An 8,976-nucleotide genomic window follows, 5' to 3' on the forward strand; every position below is an offset into this window, starting at 1 on the left:
TCACGTTTAAGTCAGGTAGTAAGAAGTATTACCTTCGGTGTTCGGTTTCCGAGTGACTCGATGATTCAGCCGTTCAGGATGCTTCTGCTCGCCTCCTTTGTCGTTCGAAGTCGACAACTCCGGTCGGCTTCCTCTACCGGTATCCACACGAGTAGCCCTCAACCTCGAATGGCGTGCTAGCGTCTATGTCCGTCTAGGGTTTTGAAAATCCGTCCTTTCTCCTCACTTTTGGCCGTCCCTTATCTCCTTAGTGCTTTCACTCTCACTCTTGAAACCCTAGCTCCCTAATATCGAATATATAGGATGCTATAGGTATTATGAGTGATATTTTAATTTCGAAATTAATCCCAAATTAATTCCGAAATTAATACAATATCAAATATTGCATAATTAGATAAGAGAACAATTAAATAAATACGGTTTATATTAAATCCGTCTCACAGATCTAATTCACCTATTTATCTAATTCAAAAATAAAGATATGACGGAATTAATTTACATAGATCTAATTTATCCTTATAAATTAAATCTAACAATTAATATCTCTTATATTTATATATAATATATATATACGAATATATATATATATATACATGTCCACCCTATTTATTCATTGAATCTGGACATATCCTAGATTCAATGAATCTGGACATCATAACTCGTGTTGGGCTATTTTGTGTGCGACCCTGTAGGCCCATATGAAGTTGGCAGTGGGCCATTAACTATAATGACTCACAAGTCGTAAGCGGTCTCTAGCAAGACATCACGACTACTCAAAACATATGAGGATCATTGAACGATGCAACCTTTCATACAACCATATCGCGTCCCTTTTGTCACACGACATTTTGGTCATGGACGAGGCATGGAGAACGTCATCCTCCTATTCATGACCGTTACTTTCTCGATCCCTGAGTAGTCTGAGTATAGAAATGGAACTACCTTTCCATTATAGTATGGCCATACATTTCTCAGACTCACTCATCGAGGGGCCCAGCAATGTCTCTCTATGAATGTGAGGGACAAATTCCATCTTGACCATTCACATTCCTCCGCATGAAAAACCACTAAGCCTAAACATAGTTTTTATGATCACTCGGTCAAAAGTGACTTTTGACTAGGTCAAAGCTAAGTGTTTCTCATGTAGGAATCCATGATGATCTCAGGTCAAAGGGCACAGTGACATGGTTTGTATATAAGAGAAGCTTATGACTTAACCCATGCAGCTCTCTCATAGCGGGTCGGTCCAACACCTTGTACTCTTACATGTGCCTATGACTTTAATTTATATCTCTATATATCTTTAAAGTCATACTGGTCTTATTTCATCTTTGCTCCCACATAGATGACCGACCAGGGACATTTAGGATAAACCATGAGTTATCCAAGGATAGTCATCATAGTAAACATGCAAATAATATGATAACGTAATTAATAAATTCATAAATGAACAATGTTCAAAACATAATGATTGGCCCCTAGGGTACAATTTCCAACAGAAAAATAATTACAAAAACTTTTCAGTGTTTGAAAAAAGAAAACAATTACAAAAACATAGTGGAATAAAACTATAAGAAGATTAATATTGATATTTTCACTTTAAAAAAGTGTCATAAATTTTGAAACTAGTTATGCATGCTAATGCCGTGCCATTTAAGTTAAAGCGTTTCATGATCATAAGTTTTGTCATAAAGATGCGAAACAGGAAAAAATCCATGAAAAGAACATTGGCATTAAAATTGAAAATATGAAAGAATAAAACCGATTCAAAGAAAATGACATTTTTATTTGGTAGTAAAAAGGAAACATGGGACGGTGAAGGTGCCTCCAAGAGCGCAAGTTACTTGGCCTGCTCCGTCTTAGGACTTTAAGAGCGAGGAGGTGGTCAAAAGTCAAAGTAAGAGAATGGTCCTCTGAGAAAAAAATATAATTAGAATAATCTGAATCATCTCATTGGAGAATAATTTTACAAGAACCTATATACATTATGAGGCTTGTTTTAATTTCACTGATTTATCAAAGAAAAAAACTTGGGTCAAATTCTTTTTATCTATTATGTCAAGTTCTTCAACTACACATTTCATACAAATTTATAATTAAATGCTATTAAATATTAATATTTTAAAAAATAAGACACATAATCATATATAATTAGAAAACTTAATATAATAAATAATTTCGTAAAAATTTAATTACAAAAAAAGCATAATATGATGTCATGAAAACGTGGGGGAGTTTTACATTGTATCCTGTATAAACCAATATGTGCTTTAACAATTTCTTGATTTTGTGAAATTTGTAGCATGATATTGATTCAGGAAATGATGTTATTTGAAGATTCTTTTTTTAACATCTCAGTTCTGCATCACTTTCTGCATCCTCAAACCAAGCTGTTCTAGAGCTACAAAAGCTGATCCACTTGCAGGTGCTGATTAGTCAGAATTTCCTTTGCAGCGAATGAAATTCCCTAGAATTTCCTTTTATTTCCATTTCCCTCTATTTCCTGTTGCAGAACATCCTAAAGAATCACTCTTCCAAACTGACATATCAGAAACACCTGTACTAGAAATAGGAATCTTCTCAGAAGATCCAAAAGAGTACAAGCACACATATTAGAGTTCCATTTTCCATGGTCATGCTGAGCAGGCTTTTGCCATTCTGAATTGTTGACCACTAGAGTCTTTTTAACCAAAGAACAAACAATCAGATCAAACACTAAACCGGTTGAAGTAGGGGTTCAAAGATCAATGGGTCAGATCAGGATCAAACCGGTAACATTAAAATAATAAAAATTAAATATAAATAACAAAATATAACAACATTAATAATCACTAATAAGAAAATATAAGGAAATACAACAATAATTTGATTGTAATTATAACAAAATACAATAACATTTAGGATATTGATTTTTATGATTCATCAACAACTAAAATTAATAATTATTAATATCAAAATCATTATGAAAATTCATTCAAATATATAGTAACTAAAATATTAGGAGTTGAATGAGAAAAATAGGACAAATAGCAAAATAATAATTCAAACCGGTTTTTGCTGGTTTGCACCAGTTTACCTTTCAGTTTGACTGGATTGATACTGGTTATTTTTTAAACCGGACTGGACCACTGACCGATTTTTCTGTTAAACTGGCCGGTTCGGTCTATTTTTTCCACTATTTTTAACTTGGTACACTCCCTTTTCTGAATCCCAACATCGAAAAGATCTTTACTTCGATCAAACCTCCCTGATCTATCTTGAAGGTTATAAATAATCAGATGTCGCTACTTCTTCAAAATATTCGATAATGCGAGACACTGAGACTTGCTAAACCAATCATAGAAACATTGACGACTGAAATGCAGAAACCCACCAAGGGTGGGTCCCTTAAAAAAATAGGCGTATGCCACTATGAGCAGCGTGCACACGGTATTCTTTAGTAAAAGGCGAAAGAATAGTTCGCTCTGTGCTCACTGCATGGCTGCGTTATTTTCAACATCTGCTCACTTCATTATTTACGCTGCGTCTTGCGACTGAATCGTCCGGAACTCCGCGATGTGGGACTTGGACAATAAAGGCCCAATTTCAATCAATAGAAGGCCCAGAGTCCTGCCATTTTTCAACTTTTCATTCTTAAATAATTAATTATAAAAATTTTAAAAAATTAATTAATTTAGTATTTATAATAAAATGATGTTATTTTTTCTGAAATACCTGTGATAATAATATATATTGGAAGTACCTTTGATGGGTTAACATACGCAGTCATCATAATAATTATTTGAAGACAAAATAGATAAATATAAGAAATAAAATGAATTGATGTCTTATATTTAAAATCAAATTAAATTTATAAATGACTCTTATATTAAAGGCCAAAGGTAGTATTGTTGTATCCATGTTTTCCATAAAAAGATATAATATTTTTTCAGTATATTCATTAAATTTTTATGATGGGAAAATAAAATAATTAATTAAGTTTGTGTTGATTTGTCTCGGTTGTGTTTTATAACATGAAATTATTTTTCCTTGTTGGCCACTAGAAAGTTTAGAATAAAGCTGCATTTAAAATCCAACATTTGCGTTAAGAAAAATGCATGGAAACGATTTTATGCTCGTTAATTGTTATATTAAGAAAGACCCTAATTCCTTTGCAATATAATAATATACTATCATATTTCGGCCCCAAAAAAATATAATATATCATATATTAGGAGAAAATGCGATATGAAAAAATTTTAAAATAAATTATAAAACAGATTATTTTCTTTTAGGCTTTTAAATGTTTGTAGTATGATTAAAAATGTATCTATAGTATATTTAAGTCCAAAATGTAAAAACTTAAGAATAATATTTACATCAAGTTCATTATATCCATTTTGTCAAATTCTCTAATCACACATTATCTTATGTTTTATTAGGCTATGTGTGGTTAGATGATATAAGATAATGGATATAAATAACCTCACTTAAGTTATTTTTAAAATTTAAATATTGTATTATTATCATACCTAGAATAAGAAAAGATGTGTTATCTTTTTAAAATTTATTAAAAAAACATGAGCACATGTTTCAAATGTTTGAAAGAAAAGTTTAATCTCCATGTCCCTATAGTTCTACCAAATTTTTAATGGTCCCTGTAGTTTTTTTCTTTTTATAATTCACACTATCATCAGGTCATTTTGAGTTTGAAACTAATCTCTATCAGACTAGAAGCGTTTAAGGTTAAAGTCTTCTCAACAAAAACACTTCTTAAAACTTGAATTTGTATTCTACTTTTTACGATAGTGAGACTGTTTATCATTTCAACCAATAATTTGTTGGTGATGGTCCTTGTAGTTTTTTGAGTTGAAGTATAAAAATACCTACCAACTTTTTTCAAAAATACACTAAATACTGTATACTTTTCTTAGGTGCAAATCTATCTATGAATGATCAAAAGCAGAGCAAAAATGACAATTCCATTACCCAAGCCTAACGTCCCTCACTTCAGGCCTTGCCAGTATCCAAGTCAACATAATTCTCTACTTTCTCAAAAACGCCCTTATTTTTATCGATCACCCATCCCAACATAATCATGTTTCTTCAAACCAGCAGCATATTGTATGAATAGAGATCAAGGCATATCAACAATCAATAAATCAAATGAAAAATCATCCCATGTCAACAAAGTCAAATCAAGTTGTAATTAAAAACTGAAATAGAAAAATAAAAAATTGAAGAATAAAAAAAGTTGGCAATCAACGGTCCTGAAGCGTAACTAAGATTGAAGAATTAAAGATGGAAGAAGTGAAAAACAGAAGTAAAGCTCATCCAGCATTACCGATAGCTTCTTCCACCCAAAATACCTAGAAAAATTTTCCCAATACCTAACCAAATTTTAACTCAAATAAAAAACATAAAGAACTAGATTTTCACTAAAATAAATAAATAAAGAATCAAGTGCGTTATTTGTGCAAAATACCCAGATCTTGCTACCTTCTTCTCCAGCGAGCACTCCTAGCCTCATCATCTGGACTTCAACTAGTGTTTTCTAACTTTTGATTTTTGCTTATAACTGACAGAGAGCATCGAAACATCAAGCATGGCCACGTGTGCATCCACATCAGCATTTTCAGTCAAAATCTCTTTCTCTAATGGCTAATGTAACTGGGATTAATGGCAGTGGTTTTTTTTTTTTTTTTGCTCTGCTTTTGAACATTAATAGGTAAATTTGCACATGAGAAAAGTATACGGTATTTGGGGTAGTTTTGAAAGTTGGTGGCCTTTTTTGGCACCTTAACTCTAGTTTTTTTTAAATCAGGTTCTTATGGTTTCAGCTGAGTTTAATCATTATTTTTTTATCATATCTTTATAATTTTTCTGATTTTTAATTAGGTCTTTATAGTTTCGGGCAACTAATAAAATATATAAAAATATAGTTAAAAATATAGTGAAACTATAATGACCTGGTAAAGATACTACAACAATCTCATAAAAATTAAGCAGAAAAAATTTAAAACTTGATAAGAAGAAAAATAAATACAAAAACTTTTCAGTGTATGGAGAAAAAAGAAAGAAAACAATTACAAAAACATAGTGAAATAAAACCATAAGAACATTAACATTGATATTTTCACTTTAAAAAAGTGTCCTAAATTTTGAAACTAGTTATGGATGCTAATGCCGTGCCATTTAAGTTAAAGCGTTTCATGATCATAAGTTTTGTCATAAAGATGTGAAACAGGAAAAAATCCGTGAAAAGATATTTGGCATTAAAATTAAAAATATGAAAGAATAAAACCGATTCAAAGAAAATGACATTTTCATTTGGTAGTAAAAAGGAAACATGGGACGGCGAAGGTGCCTCCAAGAGCGCAAGTTACTTGGCCTGCTCCGTCTCAAGACTTCAAGAGCGAGGAGGTGGTCAAAAGTCAAAGTAAGAAAATGGTCCTCTGAGAAAAAAATATAATTAGAATAATCTGAATCATATCATTGGAGAATAATTTTACAAGAACCTATATAAATTATGAGGCTTGTTTTAATTTCACTGATTTATCAAAAGAAAAAAACTTAGGTGGAATTCTTTTTATCTATTATGTTAAGTTTTTCAACTATATATTTCAGGTGAATTTATAATTAAATATTTATAAATACTAATATTTTAAAAAATAAGACGCATAATCATATATGATTAGAAAACTTAATATAATAAATAATTTCGTAAAAAATTAATTACAAATAATATGTGGATTAAAATTTAAGACCGAAGAAAACAAAAATGGGAAGTCATCGCCGTCCAAAATTGCCTCAGCCAATTGCTAGGGAGGGTCATGCTGGTAAGGATATGGACATTTATAGACTTATGGTAATAGTCAAAGGGGGAGATTGAGAAGATAATTGAAGAAATTATTGCTTTTGATCCTAATATTATTTTTTAGAGAATATGTTATAGATGAAGGAAATTATACTTTTGTTGATAAATATAATTAAATTGTTGTTTTTAAAGAATTTTTTAACACTAAGCAATCCTGATCTTGTGCTAATTTGCCAGTGATACAATAATGATTTTAAAAAAAATGCCACTCTGCTCCGTCGTATAAATCACTTATAACATATTCTTACATGTTAGGAAATGCATTAAATTGAAACTTTTTTTTTTAATTTTACTCTTGTTAAAGTTTTTTCTCTCTCTACATTCACCAAGCATCCTATAAAATTTTTTTTAGGGAAAATGGCAATTAGGTCTCACTCAGAAAATTAAATACAAAAAGGTCCCTTGAAATCATGAAATTATTTTAAAGTCCCAAAAAAATTTTTGCATTAAATTTTATTTATTCACTTACCAAATTACCCTTCTTTTTTTTTTTTTAAGTTTGCATTGACAACTGAAAGAGCAGTGGTTGACAACTCAAGATGCAAGGATTGGCAACTATCGCGGCTGGTTTGCCAACTTATGGTGTAATATGCTGAGAAAATGTGTTGTCAAACCAACCGCGATAGTTGCCAATCCTTGCATCCTGAGTCATCAACCACTGCTCTTTCAGTTGTCAATACAAATTTTTAAAAAAAAAAGGTAATTTGGTAATTAAACAAATAAAATTTATTGTAAAAAGGTCCCTTGGGACTTCAGAATAATTTTATGATTTTAAGGGATCTTTTTGTATTTAATTCCCTTGAGTGGGACCTAATTGCAATTCTCCTATTTTTTAATCTCTTCATTCTTTTTCTCTTTCCAATAAAAAATAGATAAGGATAAAATTAAAAAAAAAGCATTAAATATATTATAATTAACTTATACTTTTCTTATAAATTAATTTACATTTAGAGCCAGTGGTACGGGAATTGAAGGGGGGGAAAGGGTTGGCAAGCTTGTAATAAAGGCAATGGAATAAAGGCGTCAATGGTAAATTGCGAGAAAGGGCAGCAACGGTAACGGAGCCAATTAATTGAGGGAGGGCGTGTTGATGGGAACAGCGAGGGCATTTGTGGTAATTCAAAAGAGAGGGCCACGTAACGGTCATGGAGCTAACAAGGAAAGCGGGAGTGTGTCTGTGGATGTTATCGCCCTGTGCTCCAACGGTAACTTCAGCCCTTCTTCAGTCAGAACTCAGAATCAGAAGTCGCCCTCTCCTAATCAATTCCTAATCCGCTCTCACAGGGGTCCCCGCTTTGTCTCTTCTGCGTTTTCTGGTGTGAACTCACAATTTTTTATTATTTGTTTAATTTTTGGCCATGGTGTGATGTGTGAACACATATATTTAAAATGCAAATGCCCAAAAAAAAAAATCAATCTTTTCATCCCCTAACCACAAGAGTTTAGTTAGTTAAATTTCAATGATTCATGATGAAGACAGGCTTTAGGTTGAAAGAATATTTGCATAGAGTTCAGACTATGCGGTTTATCTCTTAAATCTAGAATCGGGAGTTTTTAAAAAAATAATTTCAATTATAATTTACAGAATACGAGGCAATGTCTATTTGGAATAGCAATATGATTCTTTAAAATGAGTTTTTTAAAAATAATTTATAAAATACGAGATAAATATGTAATGGGAGTAATATCTCCACTAATATGAAAATGTTTCTCGAAACAAAATATTATCTCTAGTGTCATTTAATTCTCTTAAATTATAAAAATATATTTTTAGTTTCTTAATCTTAATACCGTTAATCTGATTCGACAAAAAGTACCGATTTAACAAATTTAAATAGTGATTATACAATTTACTGGCAGCCTTCAAGATTTATGAAATGTTGAAAAACCTTTTGTGAGGCCTAACATTGATTTTTTTTTTTTTAACGCAAAACCACATAAAAACAGAAATATAAGACACCACCATTTTCTATTTTTTTTAAAACCCTTTAGCGTGTTTATCTTCCTCCGCAGGTCCTTTCCCTTGAAGTGAACTTGAAGAAGAATGAGGGCCAGCGGCGAAAGGGAAGAAGCTTTCTGTGGTGGTGGCCAGTGCGGAAGTCAAACCAGTGGATCCAAAG

General features: G+C 31.5%; 1 non-coding gene across 1 annotated transcript; it reads right to left on the minus strand.

Moving 5' to 3' along the window:
- Positions 1 to 3,365: 3,365 nt before the first annotated feature.
- LOC114759832 (U5 spliceosomal RNA) lies at positions 3,366 to 3,483 on the minus strand. The gene has a single exon (XR_003741972.1). It is a non-coding gene; the product is annotated as a U5 spliceosomal RNA (small nuclear RNA).
- Positions 3,484 to 8,976: the final 5,493 nt, after the last annotated feature.

The sequence above is a fragment of the Neltuma alba genome, unplaced genomic scaffold (genome assembly GCF_004799145.2).
Source record: "Neltuma alba isolate B1F8T4 unplaced genomic scaffold, ASM479914v2 tig00010901_pilon, whole genome shotgun sequence".
In the NCBI taxonomy this organism is placed as follows: Eukaryota; Viridiplantae; Streptophyta; class Magnoliopsida; order Fabales; family Fabaceae; genus Neltuma; species Neltuma alba.